The 22,427-nt window shown below is 40.4% G+C and overlaps 1 long non-coding RNA gene across 1 annotated transcript; it reads right to left on the bottom strand.

The window, feature by feature from the left end:
• Positions 1-754: 754 nt before the first annotated feature.
• Positions 755-16,308, bottom strand: LOC121865866. Its single transcript, XR_006088844.1, has 4 exons — positions 16,197-16,308; positions 9,820-9,918; positions 9,513-9,616; positions 755-986 (listed from the first exon to the last, which is right to left on the bottom strand). It is a non-coding gene; the product is annotated as an uncharacterized LOC121865866 (long non-coding RNA).
• Positions 16,309-22,427: the final 6,119 nt, after the last annotated feature.

Below are 22,427 nucleotides of genomic sequence, written 5' to 3' on the forward strand. Positions count from 1 at the left end.
CCATTGTGTACAAGAATGTGTGTCTTGAGATTACCCTTCTGGGAGAAACATTTCCCACATTCCTCACATTCAAACTCCTTCACACCACTGTGTCCAAGAATGTGTGTCTTGAGAGTACTCTTCCGGGAGAAACATTTCCCACATTCCTCACATTCAAACTCCTTCACACCATTGTGTAAAAGAATGTGTGTCTTGAGATTACTCTTCTTGGAGAAAAATTTCCCACATTCCTCACATTCAAACTCCTTCACACCACTGTGTCCATGAATGTGTCTCTTGAGATCACTCTTCTGGGAGAAACATTTCCCACATTCCTCACATTCAAACTCCTTCACACCATTGTGTACAAGAATGTGTGTCTTGAGATAACCCTTATGGGAGAAACATTTCCCACATTCCTCACATTCAAACTCCTTCACACCATTGTGTACAAGAATGTGTGTCTTGAGATTACTATTCTGGGAGAAACATTTCCCACATTCCTCACATTCAAACTCCTTCACACCACTGTGTCCAAGAATGTGTGTCTTGAGAGTACTCTTCCGGGAGAAATATTTCCCACATTCCTCACATTCAAACTCCTTCACACCACTGTGTCCAAGAATGTGTGTCTTGAGAGTACTCTTGTGGGAGAAACATTTCCCACATTCCTCACATTCAAACTCCTTCACACCAATGTGTACAAGAATGTGTGTCTTGAGATGACCCTTATGGGAGAAACATTTCCCACATTCCTCACATTCAAACTCCTTCACACCATTGTGTCCATGAATGTGTCTCTTGAGATCACTCTTCTGGGAGAAACATTTCCCACATTCCTCACATTCAAACTCCTTCACACCATTGTGTACAAGTAAATGTCTCTGAAGAGTAGACTCGAAGCCAAACTGTTTGCCACATTCCTCACAGGAGAACTTTTTATCTCTGCTTGACATTGTGAACTTCTACTTAGTTACACTTGGTCTTGAGATGTGACATCACAATATCTGAAAGAAAATATTTTGCCTTAAATAATATTCTTATAAAAGTACAATTTATAAATGAAAACTACAAGTGACAAAATATATTTGTGTAAAATAAGAGTAAAAATAAAATAAAAATACAAAATAAAAAGGTTATATTAATCTACACCGTGAAGATGCCTGAAAACCAGCTTTTTCAAGTGAGACAGATTGTATGAGTATGGAAACACAGAAGAAGGCAGAGCATTCCACAGTGTGAGGAAAGAAGGATGTACTATAACGGGTTATTATAGTGTGACCCACATCCATACAGACACAGTTTGGCTGTGTGAGTAAAGAAGGATGTACTATAACGGGTTATTATAGTGTGACCCACATCCATTCAGACACAGTTTGGCTGTGTGAGTAAAGAAGGATGTACTATGACTGGTTATTATAGTATGACCGCTGTGCCTCTAACTCGGCCCATCTCGGTTAACCAACCTTTAACTAAAACATTCTACCGTATGTTGATATCAACGACATAACATACAGTAGAAGTCCAAAAATCCGGACTGCTTGGGGATTAGGTCGGTCCGGATTTTCGGATTTTCCGGATTCTCAGGCAGTACTTTTAAAATTCAAATTTAAGGAAGAATAAAGAAGAGATGAACAGGTACATTTTGATAGTTTATTCATTAGCAAATATAGCATGCTTCAGTTATCAAAACGAGCAGTTTTAAAGAAAAAGCTGTGAATTCAAATTTTATTCTTTGCCTTTTTTATATCATAAATTGTAGACTTTCCAATGTCGTATGTTTCCATTAAAACAGTACTTCTCACACCACGTTCTAGTTTTTTAATTATTTCAAGTTTGTCATTCAATTTCAACGTGTTCTTCTTTCTCTTCACACAACGAAGTTTATCAACTGTAGGAGCCATTATTATGGGCTTGTACAGTATACTCTGTAAAAGAAAAGAGTAGGACTCCAAATTACATACATTGTCACAGTTTGATTGCTCGTTTTAAAGTGGCGACCGCGCGTGGTTGCTTGTTGTCGCTGTGCAGCTGTGGCGCTCACGCATGCGCACATACACACAAAAGCCAGTTAAAAAAAAAAAAAAAATTGAGTTTTCGAAAAGCCTGGATTCTCGGGTGGTCCGGATTTTTGGACTTTTACTGTAAAACATTTATTTCCTTTACATTGACTAACAAAATTAACAAAAAATAAACAAGACGACCACGTTAGTTGTACTGTATCTTAGTTATTACCTTAACACGGCCATACATACATACAGTGGTCCCTCGGTTAACGAGCTCAATCCGTTCTACAAGGTTGCTCGTTAACCGAAAAACTCGTTAACCGAAAAACTCGTTAACCGAAACCATTGTTTCAATAGGTTTTTGGGTAATTGGTTCCAGCTCACCGAAAATAGCCTAAAGTCAACAAAAAAGGTAGTAAAGTACACTTATTTTGAGGTGTGTATGTAGAAGGCTCCTGGATGATGATGATGATGATGGGAATTAGAATGAGGGTGGAGGAGAAGGGAGAAGAGAAGGCATTGGGGTGGAAGAGAAGTCACCCCATGGCGCCATTTCACCCATAAAATTTTAGTTCTCTTGGTGTGATTCAAGATTATTTTCTTTAAATCAACACTGCACTGCATTATATATTGTCAATATGTAAAATAAATTTCAAAATGACCAATAATTTGCTTGTAAACACAGAAAAAAGCATTTAGTCGGAGAGAGTCTCAAGCAAGATGTTACCTCCACTGAAAAGACACAAAGACTGATGCCTGTATGGTGTGTTGAGAGGCTGGATGGCGTGCCACAAACTAGTTTCATTACCTTCAACTATGTTCAATAACTGTTAAAATGACTAAAAAATTTAATATAAACTTTTAAAATTATTGAATAGTATAAACTTCTTGATATTTACTAAAAGGGTAAGGAATTTAAGCCCTAGAACCGATTACTGTATTGGCGGACTAATACTACAGTTGGTGGACCGCAAAATGCAAGCTAAAACATGTGGAGGTCGGTTCGTAAGAAACTCGTTAATCGAGGGATTGCTCGTTAACCAAAGTTAAGAATCTTATGGAAGGTAACTCGTTAACCGAAATCTCGTTAACCGAGGGACCACTGTACATAATGTTAACTTACCACGAGGGAGGGAGGAAGGCCCACAAATTAACATTTACAGTCAACCCTCACTTTACGCGGTTAATGTAACCCACAGGGTACCGCGGAAAGTGAGAAACGCGTAAAGTGAATAACATAACATATGGGATTAAATGAAATAGAGACCAGCTGACCCCCAAACTCCACTTTTTCCAACACAATACCTATGTTCGGGTCCACACTTCGAACAGCTGCGAAGGGTGTGGGTGAAGGGTGGGCCGGACGGGAAACTTGTTGGTTAAGTTTTGACAGATCGGTGGTGATCCGTACTCCACCACGAGGTTTGGCGACGGGGACGAGAGGGTGGCACCAAGGTGAAGGTTCGTCTCCGGCCGGTTTGATGATTCCCTGAGCAACCATGGAGTCAAGTTCTTGTCTAACTAGCTCCTTGTAGGCGTGAGGAATCAAACGAGGGGTGTGGATGGCAAAAGGTGTAGCACCATCCTTAAGATGAATCTTCATAGGTGGACCCACCATCGGCTTCAGTGGTGTGGATCCTAAAGATTTCTTATTAACCAACACGTCAGCAAACTCCTTGAGAAGGTAAGCTCTTGCGTCAGAAGGGGACGTGTTAGTAGAGATAGGGAATTCCTTCAACCTGTTGACATGGGTGACCTTTAAGATAGGTTTAGGGAATTCCTTGGAAATAATGGCCAACTCTTGACAATGGCCATATGATAAGAGCGGAGTCGGGATACCATTATGAACATCAATCCGGGCTGAGCAAGACTGCTTACCAAAGGTAAGGGTAGCCCAGAAAGATCCCAACGCTGGAGCCATCTTGGAACCATCAGCTGTCAGTTTCGTTGTCTGAGGAGGGGGCTGTAGGTTGCTCCGGGGTATTCCCAAACTTGCTAAGTGTTGTGGACCAATTACTGAGACGTCAGCACCGGTGTCAGGTAACATCTGAAGACTGGATGACGAGTTACCGTAAGAAATGACGACATTGATGTGCTGGGGCGTCGTGTCTGTGGAACTACGTACACGACGGCAGGAACGACTGGACACAGCGTCTTGATGCTTGCCAGAAGGAGGGGGCGCGCCAGCACTACCTAAGGATGACTTCTTGGATCCTTGGTGGTGTCCTTTCTGTGTCTTCTTACGACAACATTTGTCATAATGGCCCACACGACCACAAAGTCTGCACTGAACTTTGCTAGCAGGGCACTTGACTGTATAAGCCCAGTGACCCTGGCGGTCGCAACTTCTGCACACGCTTTGAGCAGCTGGGCACTAGGAGGCATTATGCTGTCTCGCACAGCTGTTACACAAAGCTGCTGCTGAAGGTGTGGCTGGAGGGTGAGGGGTGGGGTTACCTTGCTGCTTCTTACCCTTTCTGTAGGAAGACACCGCCCTCACCTGGTCAGGCTGTGAGCGTAAAGCTGAAGTCGCACACCTGGCGGCCTCGTACGCTCGACATTTCGTAACAACATCTTGAAGGGAGGAAGTGGGGTCGAGGGAAATGAGACGCTGAACTAGCTCTTCATCTCGGACACCCGTTAAGATAATTGTCTTAAGTTGTGTCTCTTCACAGACTTGAGAATGTCCGGGACAAACATCTACTTCCTCTGAACACCTTTTGAGCCTTACAAAAAATGCGTCAAAAGATTCTCCCTCAAGCTGTTTACATTGTAGGAGTTGTCTTCTCCTGAGTGCTTCGTTGCGCTGTCCCTTGACGTGTTCCTGCAACTTGTCGAGCACGGCCTCTACCGTCAGAGTTGTCGTAGGAGGCACTTGAAGTGTGTGCTCGAGAGTACGTTGTGTCTCTAAGGACAAGCACATACGAAGCTGGATCATTTGTTTCGGCTGTGATAAACTGGACAAGTCAACCATTGTTGCGTAGTCTTGCCAACGTCGACGCCATTCCCGAAACATCTGATAAGAAGCGTCAGACATCAGAGAGGGAGGCGTCTGTACTGCAGCCTTTTGAGGTGTTGTTCCGACTCTGGGAAATGAGGTACCAGTACCTCTAGTCGCATCAACATCAGTTGTAGCAGACGAATCTTGTACGGTAGAACGTTGTGGGGAGGCTAACAGAGAAATTAAAGCTTCAAATCTGGCTTGATCCTCCTGTCTTCTAAGGTCATCCTCATGTCTACGTATGTCTTCGAGTTCTCTGCGTGTTTGTTCCTCTTTGTGGCGTCGTCTTTCAGACTCTTTGTACCTAATTTCTTCCTCTTCTCTCCTTGCAATATCGTCCCGGCGTCGAGAAGTTTCCATCCACTTTATCAGTTGAAGGAGATCTGTGGACGCATGCATCGCAGGAGAGCTGGCTCGCGACGAGCGAGGAGATTCTGTGGGTGACTCGGCGTTATCACTGTGGGGAGTGTGGGGTGTGAGCATGGGTGGGGAGAGGTCTCCCACACTAAAACTCGTAACCCCATCGTCCAGGGTATCGTTTTGATCCCTGTGAGACATGCCGACTGCTTCTGTACTCTATCTGTGCAAAAGATCGGGTCAGCCCCTCGTAATCTATGCACAGAATTACAGAAGTCTCAAGTAAGTCACCAGAAATATAAGGTGAATGCGTGTGTGTGTGTGTGTGCCTGGCGGGAGGGGAGAGACTTGGCGCGCTGCCAGACATAGGAGCGAGTGGCCAGCGTCGGCTAGCTCCTCAGTCACCCTCAGACCAGAGATGGGAGAGCACGTACTGTCGGGTCGCTCCCTTAGTCAGCTGACCGCAACTTGCACAGACAATTATGACTAAAATACACAGCACAACACTTCACAAAACACTTCACTTCACAGCACAGCACTGTACACAGCATAGCACTTCACAACACTGTTAGTCTAGAGGCTTGTAGTAGTCTTGCTGTCGGCTGAAGTGGAAGAGACGCCATAAACAGAGTCCGGGGAAGGCTTGGTCCACTGTATCTCACTGAGAAATACTCACTGCGCCATCTAGCGTATTGCCAGATACCCAAAGAATGTTTTATATTACTGAGGGTATATACAAACACTTGTTGTCTTTAAAAGTAGGTTCTATTCTCGTACGGGAGATATATTACAGTAGGACACAGGAAGCCTGTGGGCACGCCACCAGGACTCGGTCTTAACTACCTCTACATCTATCTATGTATTACTACGCGCTGGCCTGTACAGATGCCAGCATTCACAAGCTGAATACATAAAGTATAAATGTGATAATTTATATACATAATATGGTGCACAATAAATAGAATATTACATAGAATTAATACATGTTCTGTAATACTTTACTATACATAATTAATAATAGTAATATAACAATATACAGCTGAAGGTGCTACTTTGTGTCCATATATATCATACAGGTACATGCACACAATTAATACTTAAGAGAAATAGAGAAATACAGTCGCTAAGTTAATGTCCATTCAAATAATGGACTCAACTCCCTCCCCCTCTTCTCACACTACACTCGCTGGCTCTTCCCTCTCTGAGAAATTTTGGGGGGAAAACCAGGTATAGTAATAAATAATACCTCAAACTAAAGCTAGGATAATATAATTGACATTGCTGGATTCCTTGAAAGACCAGGAATATTTTGAATACAAATGTCATATATTTTGCACAAAATATAGCATACAGTGGGGTACGCTATAACGAACGGATCCTACTACGAATATTCCTATAACAAACGGTTTTACCTATAAAATTGAGAATGCTATAACGAACGAAACTCCTACAACGAACATTATTTAAAATTTTAATTTTTTTTTAATAATTTATTGTTTTTTATAACAAGTATTAATGATATTCTTTATTTCAGGGGTTTAGATGCATATTTATGCACTTTTTTACAATTTTTACAATTTTATTATATTTTTCAGTGTTAAGTGGTTGTATTTGGGGGCCTGGAACGGATTAATCCTATAACGAACGAATGCTATAACGAACAAGGTTCTAGAACCAATTAGATTCGTTATAGCATGCCCCACTGTATTTACTCAGAGTAAACATTATATCTAAAATTTGTATGTCTAATGCAAAATCTATGATGTTTATATTCAAAATGATCATCAAATTGTAAGAATTCCAGCAATGTAAATTATATTCTGGCTGGGTAATTTGTATGAATTTTATGAGCTAAAACAAATATCTTCAGTTAATAAAAAAAAAAATGTTCTTCACGACACTATCTGTCAATGAAAGTACCCCACCTTGCCTCCCCCCCCTCTTCCAACCGGGCCAGATGGTCGGTCCGTCCCAACCCTCCCCCCACCCCCCACCAATCCTCCCTTCAAGAGAAAGGTTGGGTGAAAAAACTAGATTTTAACATTTAGTAATAAATAATACCTCAGATTAAAGTTAGGATAATATAATTGACATTGCTGGATTCCTTGAAATACCAGGAATATTTTGAATACAAATGTCATATATTTTGCACAAAATATAACATATTTACTCAGAGTAAACATTATATCTAAAATTTGTATGTCTAATACAAAATCTATGATGTTTATATTCAAAATGATCATCAAATTGTAAGAATTCCAGCAATGTAAATTATATTCTGGCCGGATAAATTGTATGAACTTTATGAGCTAAATAAAAACATTATACTTCACCCGTGTAAAGGGGTACACCCACCGCGGAATGTGAGCATCCTGGGTTCTGGCAGGGCACTGTGTAAACGTGGAAACGCGGAATGTGGGACCGCGTAAAGCGAGGGTTGACGGTACTCACAAAATTAACAACAATAAACAAGACGGCCACGTTGGTTGATGTTGACCTGCTACATCTTGTCCGATTCTCTCTCTTATCTTTCAGTAACTACAAGTTTTCATTATTAAACTATAATAAAAGTATTTTATTAACCCTTTAGGTGCGTAATTAAATTTCGCGCCGGTTCCTGAAAAGTGTCAATTATCCTGCCAAAAATGAATTTCATATAATCACATTTTCTATATGTTTTTCCTAGAGAACTTTTAGTATATTTTCCAAATCTGGAACAAAAATTCACATATGTGTGCAAATTTTAGAGAAAAAATGACATTTATACCCAAAAATGCAGGAAATTGGTATAAATCAATGTCTGGTATATGGCAAATAAATTTAATCAATTTGGTTACTAAACAGCAAATTTAGATATGTATTACATATTCAGATAATATCAAACAAAATAGTACAAAAATAAGCTATATTGCATTCAGGAAATACTCCTATACCTCAATACATAATATGTCCGCATGTAGTCTCATTTGGGGAAGTTTTTTCAAGGCCGTGGGATATCCCCGCTTGTCGCATTTAATTAATATAATATTTTGTGCGGGTTTACCCGCATGCCGCATCCAAAGGGTTAATAAATATTACATAATATAAATAAATTATACTTTAATTATAATGTTTTATTATTGATTAAATTCCCGCTAATAGATATATATTAATATTAAACTAAACTTAAGTCAGTGGCTGGAGAACCGAATAGCTTGACAGCATTTACAATTTCACTAAAATAAATTTAAACAATAACATTTGGTGTTTAACCATTTTAAGTTTATTTATTAATATTTTATTAATATATAACACTACAGTATATAGATTCAGTTAACGAACGACTCCGTGGAACCAATAGTGTTGGTTAATGGAGGGACCACTGAAGATATTTTAGTGACCCTCCCTGGTGACAACCTTAACCGAACGTGGGTCAACACTCCACTATCCACCTATATGAACCTTTATTTATGTGGAACAAGTCCATTATAAGAACAATTCACTGGACAATACTCACAGCAGTAAGTATAACTTGTAATATTTGATCACTAACTTGAACTATCATCATTATTGTTGTGGAATGTTCCTAAAAGTACAATAATTATTTACCTTTTATACAGTACAGCATTAATCTATGGCAAGATTGATGCCAAAAAAATATATATTAGTATAACTTAACCCAAATAAAATACCCCATTTGTTTGTAAAGTTTCTTGGCTTTTCCATGCAGTCGACACCCCAATAGTCTAAATTTTTAAAACATATATGAAGGCCTTTTAAAAAATACTGGCAAAGCCTAAGTAATCTACTTTAAATATCTAATTGTTTCAAAAAGTCATTAACACAATAACTAATTTGTGAACCCAGATTTAAAATCAGGTAAAGTAGTACCCTGTACCTTTGTAGGATATTTAAACTATTTCTTTTTACCCAAAGTGCTGAAGACAAAGGTATTACATCAGGCATATGTGACAAATATTTTGACAACGTGAAACTGACTTCATACAATAAAGATGGTCAACATATTTAAGACCATCCATAAAGGCCTTTTAAAACTTACAGGCACAGTGTAATCTACTTAAAATATCTAATTATTTCAAAGGTCATTAACACAATTAGTTGAATTTTTAAACGGTGATCCCAGATCCTTAATAAAAACTAAAACCACAAAGATATACACTGTACTGTACCTTATGTTATAGCAGAAGGTTTCCAATGTGGTGCAGCAGGAGACCTGTTAACCAAAACAAACCTTCGTCTTGTGGCCCATATCTTACATCTTCACGTCACCGTCCTGGAATGAATAACATTTTAACAACTAATAAATTAATTACTCTGGGCAGTAATATTATATAATATGTATACAGTACTGTACAGTATTATATTATACAGGAACTCATTAAATCTTCAAACATTTAAATACAATATTATGGTTAAATTAAGAAATTTCCATAACACTTATTAAAGAAAATAAAGAAACACTTTAGAAAATCTTACCTCGACGAATGACACGAGGAACTTCATTAACCACGATCAGCGAGGCAGCAATATGGTAGTTGTCTTAACACCACAGTAACAACCAATTGGAGCCGTAAACTGTAAACAAAATAACCCTGTTACTCTTTTTGTAGAAACTCAGATAATTTTTTGTTCCAACATGTTGGAGACGAAACAACCTTGTAAAGGATTGCCAACACGGTCTTATGCGGGGGCGCTCCTGCTTAACACAATTGCTCAAGGTATTGGATATTTGGAGCCATATTCTGGATGGGGTGGTAATATAAACAATATTTACCTAGATTTTGCCAAGGCTTTCGACAGTGTACCCCAAGAAAGGCTGAAAATCAAACTGGAAGGGTACGGAATTCGGGGAAATGTCCTAGCGTGGATAGAAGACTTTCTCCATGACCGCAAGCAGTGTGTGGTGATTAATGGCACGAAATCGTCATCCGTACCTGTCACAAGCGGGGTACCACAGGGCAGTGTATTGGCCCGCTGTTGTTTGTTTGTTTCATAATGACATGCCTGACGTTGTACACTCCTCCATACAAATGTTTGCTGATGACGCCAAGTTATTTCGGGAAACCAAGAACCAAGCAGACTGTGAAGAGCTGCAGAAGGACCACAAGTTAACTCTGGTCAACAACTTTCTTAATACCACTTACTAGTCACTAATGGATAACACCTGGTAAATTCATAAGTTATATCCCACTGCCATAAGGGTTTAATTATCTATAAACGTCGATATTGTGAAGCGTCTTGTGATTTTTCCTTTCCCAGAGAATTAAAATACCATCGAAGACATGATTTGGTTAGATTAGGATCCCACCAAATAGTGACAAAAATAATAACCTGAAATTTTACAGTAAAGTTCCCAAAATGTCTCAAAAGCTAATTTTTTACTACAAACTGTAATTTAACCATAAATAAAAAGTACCACATTCTTATAACCAATTTCTTTTACTTCAATTAAATAAAAAAAGAACCAAATACTTCCTCAAAAATTTTTTTACTTCAATTAAATAAAAGAATCTTTCCCAAAATAAAAATGACCCAAAATCCCACCTTGGTTAATATATGGGACTAACCGGCCATAGTGCCAATGCTGCTGTATCATCTCACATCCAGAAAATGTCTCAAATATCACCGTATAGTAAGTTTTATCTGTTTAATATACCGGGGAAGTTAGGTTAGGTAGGTTTGTTTGGTTAGGTTTGTCCTTCATAACCACAAATGTTAAGCAGCGTTTATTTAAAAAACATCCATTTACTAACATTACCACAAACAGTGTTCACTATAATATAACAATGAAAATCTGACGTTTTTATAATAGTTATCAATCCATTTTGCTCTTGGGTTAGTCCTATATAATTACCCCCACCTCAATTGGACGACACAAAGATCTTAACTACCATCAACTTTAACGATCCATGAGGCTGTAACGAGGTGGTTGTCTCCTCCATCTTAAACAGTGACAAGCAACAAATTGTATAAAAATTAGAATAATGACTGTTATTGCCGATGGCTTCAGCTACAGTGCTGGCGTGTGATGCCATTAAATCTTTTGACCCGTGACCTTGCCAGATGTAGAAGTGTTTACAGACAAGTCCTGGCTCTGCTGAGTGGACTGTCTTCGGCGGGTGGTGGTGGTGCCCGCCCCGCCATGAGACAGATCGCTCACTCTCGTGAGGCTGTGAAGACCAGCCTTCTGCTGGCACTGATGAACACCGACTCATAATCCTGTCTGAGAATTTGTGTTGGGACAATTTACTCAGTACTGTTGTCTCTTGGAACAACATACTGATCTGCATTGACCTGCACTTGTAAGTACAGCCAAGTGATGACATACCCCTCGGTACTGAAATATTGTTGACTAATTACACCTACTCGTTTCTGCCTTATCTGGAGTAATAAGACAATGCAGAATGAAGCATAACTAAGATTACTAGAGTTATGAACTTTGTGTTATGTCACTATGTTTAATAAATAGTAATTAAGAAAAAATTGTGTGAGACTAACTCATTATGTATCAGATGGACCACCATGTAATATTATGAACATCTCCTCTGTAGGTTTTGAGCACATCAATAAATATTGAATGAGTCAAAAGGAGAGTTTCAATCATTCCCTTCGACTTGCCCGTCACCTGAACGACCTTAACCAAGGCGTTTACAGTTATGTAATATACACATATCAATTAGTGTATTGTGCATAATGAATATATTTCTGAATATCTTTTAAGAGTTGTGAGGGATAAAAGCTTCACCCATTCTACTCTCACTGCACAGTAAGTCAGTGAAGAGTTGTTGATTGAAGGAAATTGTGAATATTTAAGTTTTAATGAAGAATGGTTAGGTTAGGTTATGTGAAGACATTCATAAGCCGGAACACAGGCTATATATACAGTGGGGTATGCTATAACGAACGGATCCTACTACGAATATTCCTATAACAAACGGTTTTACCTATAAAATTGAGAATGCTATAACGAACGAAACTGCTACAACGAACATTATTTAAAAAAAAATTTTCTCACTAATTTATTGATTTTTATTACAAGTATTAATGATAGTCTTTATTTCAGGGGTTTAGATGCATATGCATGCACTTTTTTACAATTTTTACAATTTTATATTATATTTTTCAGTGTTAAGTGGTTGTATTTGGGGGCCTGGAACGAGCGAATCCTATAACGAACAAGGTTCTAGAACCAATTAGATTCGTTATAGCATACCCCACTGTATATTTATATATTTTTTTTTATGGGTAATAGTCCAACAAGCCACAGGTCACCAACCCACCCGGCCACAGGTCACCAACCGACCCGGCCACAGGTCACCAGCCCGGCCACAGGTCACGGGCCACAGGTCACCAACCCACCCGGCCACAGGTCACCAGCCGACCCGGCCACAGGTCACCAGCCGACCCGGCCACAGGTCACCAGCCGACTCCGGCCACAGGTGACCAGCCCACCCGGCCACAGGTCACCAGCCCACCCGGCCTGGGTCACCAGCCCGCGGCCACAGGTCCCAGCCCACCCGGCCACAGGTCACCAGCCCACCCGGCCACAGGTCACCAGCCCACCCCGCCACAGGTCACCAGCCCACCCGGCCACAGGTCACCAGCCCACCCGCCACAGGTCACCAGCCCACCCGCCACAGGTCACCAACCCACCGGCCACAGGTCACCAACCCACCCGGCCACAGGTCACCAACCCACCGGCCACAGCCAGCCACCCGGCCACAGGTCACCACCGACCTGGGTCACCAACCCACCCGGCCACAGGTCACCAACCCACCCGGCCACAGGTCACCAACCCACCCGGCCACAGGTCACCAACCCACCCGGCCACAGGTCACCAACCCACCCGGCCACAGGTCACCAACCCACCCGGCCACAGGTCACCAACCCACCCGGCCAAAGGTTATATCAATGTACACCGCCAGAGAAGCATCTTGTTTAGAGTGAGACAGATTGTATGGAAACACAGAAGAAGGCAGAGCATTCAACAGTGTGAGGAAAGAAGGATGTACTATAATGGGTTATTATAGTGTGACCCACATCCACACTGTGGGCAAGACACCAGCCCACGGTACACAGGATGCTACTTGTTAACAGAGGCTTTACTGTATAATTGAATCAATGTTGAGAGAAAAAACCTAACCTAACCAAACCTAGCCGGGTTACTACGCCCAGTATTGATTCATCTTGTTTTGGTAATGAATATTGATGCCGGTCCTGGATTATGTCAACAATTGTATATAATTGTTCTTCCTCTATGAATTTCTTTGTTATCATCTGACATCACAGCCAGGTTGTAACACAGTACCATAAATCATTATAATTTGACCATAATTATAATAATAAAAGTAACTTTGCTCGTAACTGAAGAAAAAAACGGAACAGATTACCAGATCCGGGGTTCAAGCCGATGTTCTGAATATGGGTAATAATCCACTGGAAGAAATCTAGGCTCAAGGAATCCCGATTCGCAAACCCGAGTCGAGCTCAAATCCCAGGCTCAAACTACCGTCCTGAATTTGGGCCTATTGACAGGTGGACAACTATAGACAGAGAGACAACTAAATGGAGAAACAAAATGTACTATAAGTAATATTTCACATAGTGTGTTGTGTTACACCAGGTGGAGGGGTGAGAGGCAGCAGTTCACTACCTCCAACTATTGCTGTCTCAAGATTGTAAGTCATATTAACTATACTGTACAATATTATATTTTCATCAATAAGTTCTGATATAATAATAATTTTTAGGGTAATTGCTTCGTTTGGTAGATAATTAGGTGACTAGGCGAGAACTACTTTGTCTGGCGCACATCACTTGTCTTTCTCGGTGGTGATGCGGCGGTACACAGCCAATCATCTCCACTCAACGCCAGTCACCAGTGTAGGTTTATGAGCCACACAGATCAGGCGGCTGCTCTCAGGTCCACCAAAAACGTCAAATTACACCATATAATAGGAAGTTCTTTCTGTTTAATATGCCGGGGGTTCCGGAAGGTTAGGTTAGGTTAGGTTAGGTTAGGTTAGGTTAGGTTAGGTTAGGTCAGGTTTGTTTGTTTAGGATGGCAAGGTCTTCTAACAATACTTCTGCCACTTGCATTACTTATCAAATATGGTTAGGTTAGGTTAGGTTAAGCTACGTCACATTTAATTTAGAAATAACCAAGTTTTAACACATTTTACATAACTGGGACAGTGTTCACTACAAAACAGTGAAATTAAAACGTTTTTAAACTTGTTTGATATTGAGCAGGTGTTAAGTGTTGCAGTAGTGGGTGTTGCTTCTGGTAACATGTGTTGGTGGTGACTCAGTGACTCTCAGCGGGTGTTAAGTGTTGCAGTAGTGGGTGTTGCTTCTGGTAACATGTGTTGGTGGTGACTCAGCTGGTGTTAAGTGTTGCAGTAGTGGTTGTTGCTTCTGGTAACATGTGTTGGTGGTGACTCAGTGACTCTCAGCGGGTGTTAAGTGTTGCAGTAGTGGGTGTTGCTTCTGGTAACATGTGTTGGTGGTGACTCAGCTGGTGTTAAGTGTTGCAGTAGTGGTTGTTGCTTCTGGTAACATGTGTTGGTGGTGACTCAGTGACTCTCAGCGGGTGTTAAGTGTTGCAGTAGTGGGTGTTGCTTCTGGTAACATGTGTTGGTGGTGACTCAGCTGGTGTTAAGTGTTGCAGTAGTGGTTGTTGCTTCTGGTAACATGTGTTGGTGGTGACTCAGTGACTCTCAGCGGGTGTTAAGTGTTGCAGTAGTGGGTGTTGCTTCTGGTAACATGTGTTGGTGGTGACTCAGCTGGTGTTAAGTGTTGCAGTAGTGGTTGTTGCTTCTGGTAACATGTGTTGGTGGTGACTCAGTGACTCTCAGCGGGTGTTAAGTGTTGCAGTAGTGGGTGTTGCTTCTGGTAACATGTGTTGGTGGTGACTCAGTGACTCTCAGCTGGTGTTAAGTGTTGCAGAAGTGGAGTGTTGCTTCTGGTAACATGTGTGTTGGTGGTGACTCCAGTGACTCTCTCAGCTGGTGTTAAGTGTTGCAATGGTGTTGCTTCTGGTAACATGTGGTAGTGGTGACTCAGTGAGTCTCAGCTGGTGTTAAGTGTTGCAGAAGTGGTGTTGCTTCTGGTAACATGTGATGAGTAGTGACTCAATTTTGACTCAGCTGGTGTTAAGTGTTGCAGTAGTGGGTGTTGCTTCTGGTAACACGTGTTGAGTAGAATGATCAGTGACTCTCAGCTGGTGTTAAGTGTTGCAGTAGTGGGTGTTGCTTCTGGTAACACGTGTTGGTGGTGATCAGTGACTCTCAACTGGTGTTAAATGTTGCAGTAGTGGGTGTTGCTTCTGGTAACACGTGTTGGTGGTGACTCAGTGACTCTCAGCTGGTGTTAAGTGTTGCAGTAGTGGGTGTTGCTTCTGGTAACATGTGTTGGTGGTGACTCAGCTGGTGTTAGTGTTGGTGTTGCTTCTGGTAACATGTGTTGGTGGTGACTCAGCTGCTGGTGTTAAGTGTTGCAGTAGTGGGTGTTGCTTCTGGTAACATGTGTTGGTGGTGACTCAGCTGGTGTTAGTGGGTGTTGCTTCTGGTAACATGTGTTGGTGGTGACTCAGCTGGTGTTGCTTCTGGTAACATGTGTTGGTGGTGACTCTCCATCAAGTAAGGCCGCTGGCTGACTGAGTCTGTTTTAACAACAACAGTAGTGACACTGTCCCTACACTCTCCATGTGCACCAACAACTGGTGGTAGTGACACACATTACCCAGCAACAGACAGTACTGTACAACAGACAGTACTGTACTAGACAGGTAACACGTCTTACTAAAGTACCACGGTTCACCTTGGCTATATATAAGTTAATAAACAACTCACAGTGACGTAGTGAAGTATTAAATCCTCCAAGTTTGTATTTTAATTAACACATTTTGGTCGACTTAATGTTTACAAGTGAGGCGATGAACACTGTTAATAACTTACCACGAACAACTCAACTTTACCTAATATAATAATATAAACTAACATCACATAGTTTAAACAATTATTATTTACTTAATATTATCTGGAAAAACAAACTTTACTCTACTACTGATACACTTTTAAATAATTGTATTACATCTACTTATTATTGTATTATAAACTGAACACTAAGTAATATAAACTATCACCAGGGAGTTATCGTGACACTAAGTAATAATAAACTATCACCAGGTAGTTATAGTAACACTAATTAATAATTAACTGTCATCAGGTAGTTATGTTAGGTTAATATTAGTTAGTTGAGGTTAAGTAATAAACTAGTTCGTGGTAATATTATAACACTGATCAGCTCACATTCACCCCTCCCCCCAGTACCAAGGAAAGTACTTTATATACTTTCTTTGGCCGATAATTTTACATATATATTCATTAGTCTCTGTTACGGTACACCTCGGCTATGAAAATTAGTGCTATGAGCTTACATTAATTTGCCAAGGTTGACTTTTATAAATGAATCAGTGTTTGAGCTGTACTGCCAAGAGGATAAAAGTAAATATTCTTTTATTTCATAACTTGATCTGTGTATTATTTTATTGTTTTATGCTCTTATATTGGGTGATAAAAGTGTTTGTATTACACTGTTATTTATGTTTTTACTTTCTTCTACATAAAACATATAAATGGGGTCTGCCCGTTTGTCATGGTTTTGGTTGTATCCGTGGTAGTAGGAGTGGATTATATTATATAAAGATAATAATATGTCGTATTTCTTATTTCTTACCGTAGAGTCCGATACCTTCACACTGATTACTTACAGGAGATTATGGCGTATCTACGTAGAAGTTCACTCCACCACTCGACATTCCATGATTTATACTTGATAAATGATGATTTAATGAATTCATTTAATTTTCAACATCTATCTAAGTTATTGGTTATACTATGTCATAACCAATCAGTCATTACCTTTAGTAATAATAAGATAGGATCACAGATACGGGCAGATAATTGCACTTACATTTATTTGTCAAGCTTCCATACAATGATTTACAATTTGCATGGATATATGAGTCACTCACGTTCACGCTGTAATAAAATTAATCTTCTAAAAGAGAATTTTCAACTTGGGGACACATGTGATTACTCTACTATGGGTATGACTTAACAGAGCCTTAATTCTTCAAGTGATACATTTACTGCCAGCCTGGATTGCTTTTGTTGCAACCAGGCTTCCGCACAAGGACTTCTTTCCACGGGCCACAACAACAAAAAGTACTCTTGGGTTACCACACATGGTGTCGTGCAGGAGAACTCTGTAAACGTGACTTGGATTAACCATCTAGGTGCAATAGACCAGCCTGGATTGCTTTTGTCGCAACCAGGCTTCCACGCGTGATATTTCCACGGGGATAACAACCCTAGGTTAACACACTTAGTCTCGTGTCGACCTTCCACGGCCATAACAACAAAAGGTACTCTTGGTTTACCACACATAGTCTCGCGTCACTGAGTCACGGTAGACGGTTGTCGCGGCAAGGAGAACTGGTAAGCGTGAACTGAATTAACCATTTAGGTGCAATAGACCAGCCTGGATTGCTTTTGTCGCAACCAGGCTTCCACACGTGATATTTCCACGGGGATAACAACCCTAGGTTAACACACTTAGTCTCGTGTCGATCACGGTCACAGTAGACGGGTGTCGTGCAGGAGAACTCTGTAAGCGTGAATTAATTAACCATTTAATGTAGGTTTGATAGGCCAGCCTGGATTGCTCTTGTCGCAACCAGGCATCCACACGTGATATTTCCACGGGGATAACAACCTAGGTTAACACGCTTAGTCTCGTGTCGACGACGGTTCACAGGACGGAGTGCGGTGGAGGACTCTGTGTGGTGTGGTGTCCCGCTCCCTTTCAGGAGGGAGAGAGTCAAGACGACTTCTTAACTAACCCATGGCTCAGGGGATACTACTTAAAATGAGGTTTTTGGGTGTGAAGCGATGAACAGTACAACACTGTTTCACTGCCCACCCCCCTAAAGGCTGGCTAACATACACTAATGGAAAAATACATGTCCCAGTTATGCCTCGCCGGGCGTCTTATCTCTGGTAAAACAAACTTTGGAGTTGGTTGCGTGGGTAAGCCTAACGCAACCCATGACACCGTTTCGTCACCACTGCTCTACCCGTTTCGTCACCGCGTTCATTCCCATCATTATATACATGAAAGTAACTGTTGCTTGGGATAGAAAATAATAATAACACAAAGATAATTTATTAAAGACGAAAATAAAACCTAAAACATTGTTAATACGCTTACAATCATCTCACTGCTGGATGGTTTATGCGCTGGTGCCAAATCACCTTTATTTTTTTCTGTATTTTGTTTAGTTACCAAAGGTTTTAATCGTTTTCTTTATTAAATAATTAATGTTCATGTATAATAACACAATACTTCTTGAGTCGTCTGTATACATGTGTCATATTGAGTCAACTAACTTTCTCTAGAGAGGATGTACTTTATCATCCAAAGTTTCAGTGCCAGGAGAGTTGTTCCTCACTTATGATGAAGTCTTCTGTTTAGGGGGAGGGATGAGCTCAGGTGTCCGGAAAGAAAGTCACAATTGGGGTTAGAAAAAGTCAGGGATATAAACACATCTTTTAAATAGCCTAAATAATGTTAAGTTAGGTTAAGGTTTGTGACTTTTTTCCTACATTCTGGGATGATGACACATCATGGAGAACCAGATCATTGTGTTCACTCAGTAAAGGTTTATTGGTTCCTCCAAGTGCTGTACCCAGGTCCACACTGACACTTCCCTGGCCTAGCCTCCATCTAATGTATGAACATTTACAAGGTGAAAACAGCACTTTGAACTATGTGGGTGATGTGTAATGGTATTTTAACTGGTATGTTTGTTTTAATACATAGAATGCAAATCTGTTGAGGAAGTACACTTCAAATATATACATGGACCAATGGATAGCTCTTTTGGTATGACACTAATTGTTTTAATTAAGTTCTGAAGTTTTAAGTGGCAGGTCTTGATGTAAACACTTCTTGGCATTATCTGTTTTATTGCTGAGAGCAGGTGTATACACAGATATAATCTGAGAGAATATATTGTGAATTATCTCCAGGGAAGTGTTGTGAATATCACTTCTGTTAAGTGTGAACTTTCCTGTCTAGTGGTATGGAGAGAACTGCCCCTCTCTGGGGTGTGAGAGAGTGGTAGCGAGCGAGCAGTGTTTACTGAATCGACTGACCCTGGCTTGAGCCCGACGACAGATACAGCCTCAGTGATCTAGTCATAAACAATATGGTGAATCACTTGTTGAATAATTTGATAAATAACTTGGAGTTAGGGGTATATTTATATACAGCAAAGGTGCTGTTACAATCTAGTAAACCAACCAAACCTGTCTTAACCTATTGTGAAGACTGTGTGTCCAGCCAGGGAGGTATAGGAGAGCGACCTGCACGTCCGACCAGTACGGCCAGCGTTCAGGAAGTGATTGGTCAACACACCAAAGACATATATAAAGATATAGTTATTGAGGACTTGTACTACAGTTGAAGGAGACTGTAGTGGATTCCTCCCCTACAAACGTTGTTTGTCGCTGGCTAGCCGACCCTCGAATTCACAAGTGTGTGCGATTCTACAGGGGGGCCACGGGGGGCCATGGCCCCCCAGATTTTGGGCTGGCCCCTGGGTTGGCCCCCCCACTTTTTATTCTCAAAATTGTAATTCCAAAAACATTCCCAAAACCAGGAAGTGAGTCAAGTGACTCAGGCAATGGGCGCGCCACATGCCAGATGCAGGCGAGCCATATTGTTTTGTTGACGAGTTTGGCAGCCGACTTAATAATCGTAGGATAAAGCTGCACCTAATATGCCGCTACCGTCACAGTACCGTGTCAACTGAAACCGCACCATTGCCATATGCCATTGGGTATAATGTAACAGTTGCATGCGGCGCCCATGCCTGAAAACGTAAACGTTGTGTCCATAATCTCCATTAGAGGAGTAGGTAGTAGGCAGCTACCAAACAGGGAGGTACTACCGCCTGGGAAGATATTTGAAGCATAATGTGTTGTCTAATGGTAGACCCTGCTGCCATATGTGACCAAGTCCCAGGTTGCTGATCTGACTTTCTGCCTCATTTACACTTAATTGCAGGGTCTCAGTTGTTTCTCTTCCTTTGACAACACAACATAATACAGTATTTCTCACTCTTGATATTTTTTCATTTTTTCTATTTATTTATGGCTCATTATTATTATTATTTATAATTTTTATTAATTGTTATAATTCTTACGGTATTTATTTTTATTAATTTTATTATTATTATTATTATTATTATTATTATTATTATTATTATTATTATTATTATTATTAATATCATCATCATCATCATCATCATTATTAGTATTGTTGTTTTATTATACTTTCGCCCCCAAGGCCTTGATGTGGGTCATTAAAAATTACCTGTGCCTGAGTGGGTTAATGACCGTAAGAAAAAAAAAAAAAAATGTGTGAAGCGTGAGATCATCTTTTTTTCGCTCATGTTTGTACATACATTATAAAGACACTGCTATATTTTTCAATGTTTGTTATGTGGTACACCCGCCCTTTATGTGACTATGTGAGCAATAATACAGTTTTAGAGATATGTTCAAGTGTGTCAATACTCCACTGAATCATGATTAGTGGAATAAGAGCGTTGCCATTATACCGCCATATGCTGATTATTTTAGGCTGGCGTCATGAGAGACGTCACTTCACATTTGTCAATCAAATTGGTGTAATAATGCCAATAACTGCATCTTGCAAGTTGTACACAGGTTTGGTTTTGCCCCCCAACATTTACCTTGGCCCCAAAGTGGCCCCCCCACTTTCCGAAGGTTAGAAACGCCACTGTGTATGCCTCGTGGTCTAGGTCAACAACCAGCGCCGCTCTACATGACGGAGGTCAACTATTAAGCCACGCCTACCTCCGCTATATAAGACCTCACCTCAAGGAGACGTAATTATTGCTACTACTTATCTCCCACCGAGACGACCCTACTTACCTATAGAAGACCTATTAAAATTGGCTAACAATAGTCATCCGATGTACATCTTAGGAGACTTTAACGCCAGACATAGGATTTTTGACAATACAAATAATAACGTCGTGGGAAACGCCCTTAATCAATTAATAAATTTAGGGAAAATCAATCATCTGGGTCCTAACTTTCCAACCTGGAGAAATCACAATACACAATCGACACCAGACAAAATTTTTACCAACAACAAAGCCTTTTTCAATTACCATATAATACAGGGACCTCTTACAGGCAGTGACCATCTGCCAATTATACTAACACTGTCAACAAGCCCCATACAGATACCAATAAAAAAGAGACTGAAAATGAGTAAAACAGACTGGGACAGCTTCAAAAGACGACTTAAGTAATCACCACTCGATTCACCTACAAGGGAAAACAACAGAAGATATAGACTCAGAAATGGACAGACTGCACTCAGCAATAAAAACATCTATAACCAAACACACTCCTACTTCACACTTTAGAACATTACCCAACAACAGACTACCAGAAGAAGTTAAATTAATCCAGACCTATTACAATGAAATAAACAGGTATATGGAAAGACACGGCAGTAACAGATGGCTATATACGACACAGATAGCACTACAGATAAAATTAAGAGACGCATGTAAGGAAGCAAACAATAAAAAATGGAATGATATTATAATGGCGGCTGACATGACTAAAGACACAAAAACATTTTGGACTTCCATAAACAAGATGATGGGGCACAACAAGCAAAAAACACCATACATTAAAGACCAAAATGGAACAAAACTGCACGAGGAAAATGAACAAGAGTCAGCATTCAAAAGGGAATGGGTAAAAGTTTTTAAAATATCAGATGAGGAAAATGAAGATTTTGATAGTGAGCACGAAGAAAGGATAGAAGACGAAATGGGAAGACACATACATAGAATCACCCCAAAGCAATATATAGACTATAACTTACTACCTAATAATCAAATAATATCCATGGGAGAAACGATGCTCTGTCTGAGGAAGTTTAAGGAAAAGGCCCCCGGTCTCACAGGT

Source organism: Homarus americanus, unplaced genomic scaffold (genome assembly GCF_018991925.1).
Source record: "Homarus americanus isolate GMGI-L3 unplaced genomic scaffold, GMGI_Hamer_2.0 scaffold52357, whole genome shotgun sequence".
Lineage (NCBI taxonomy): Eukaryota > Metazoa > Arthropoda > Malacostraca > Decapoda > Nephropidae > Homarus > Homarus americanus.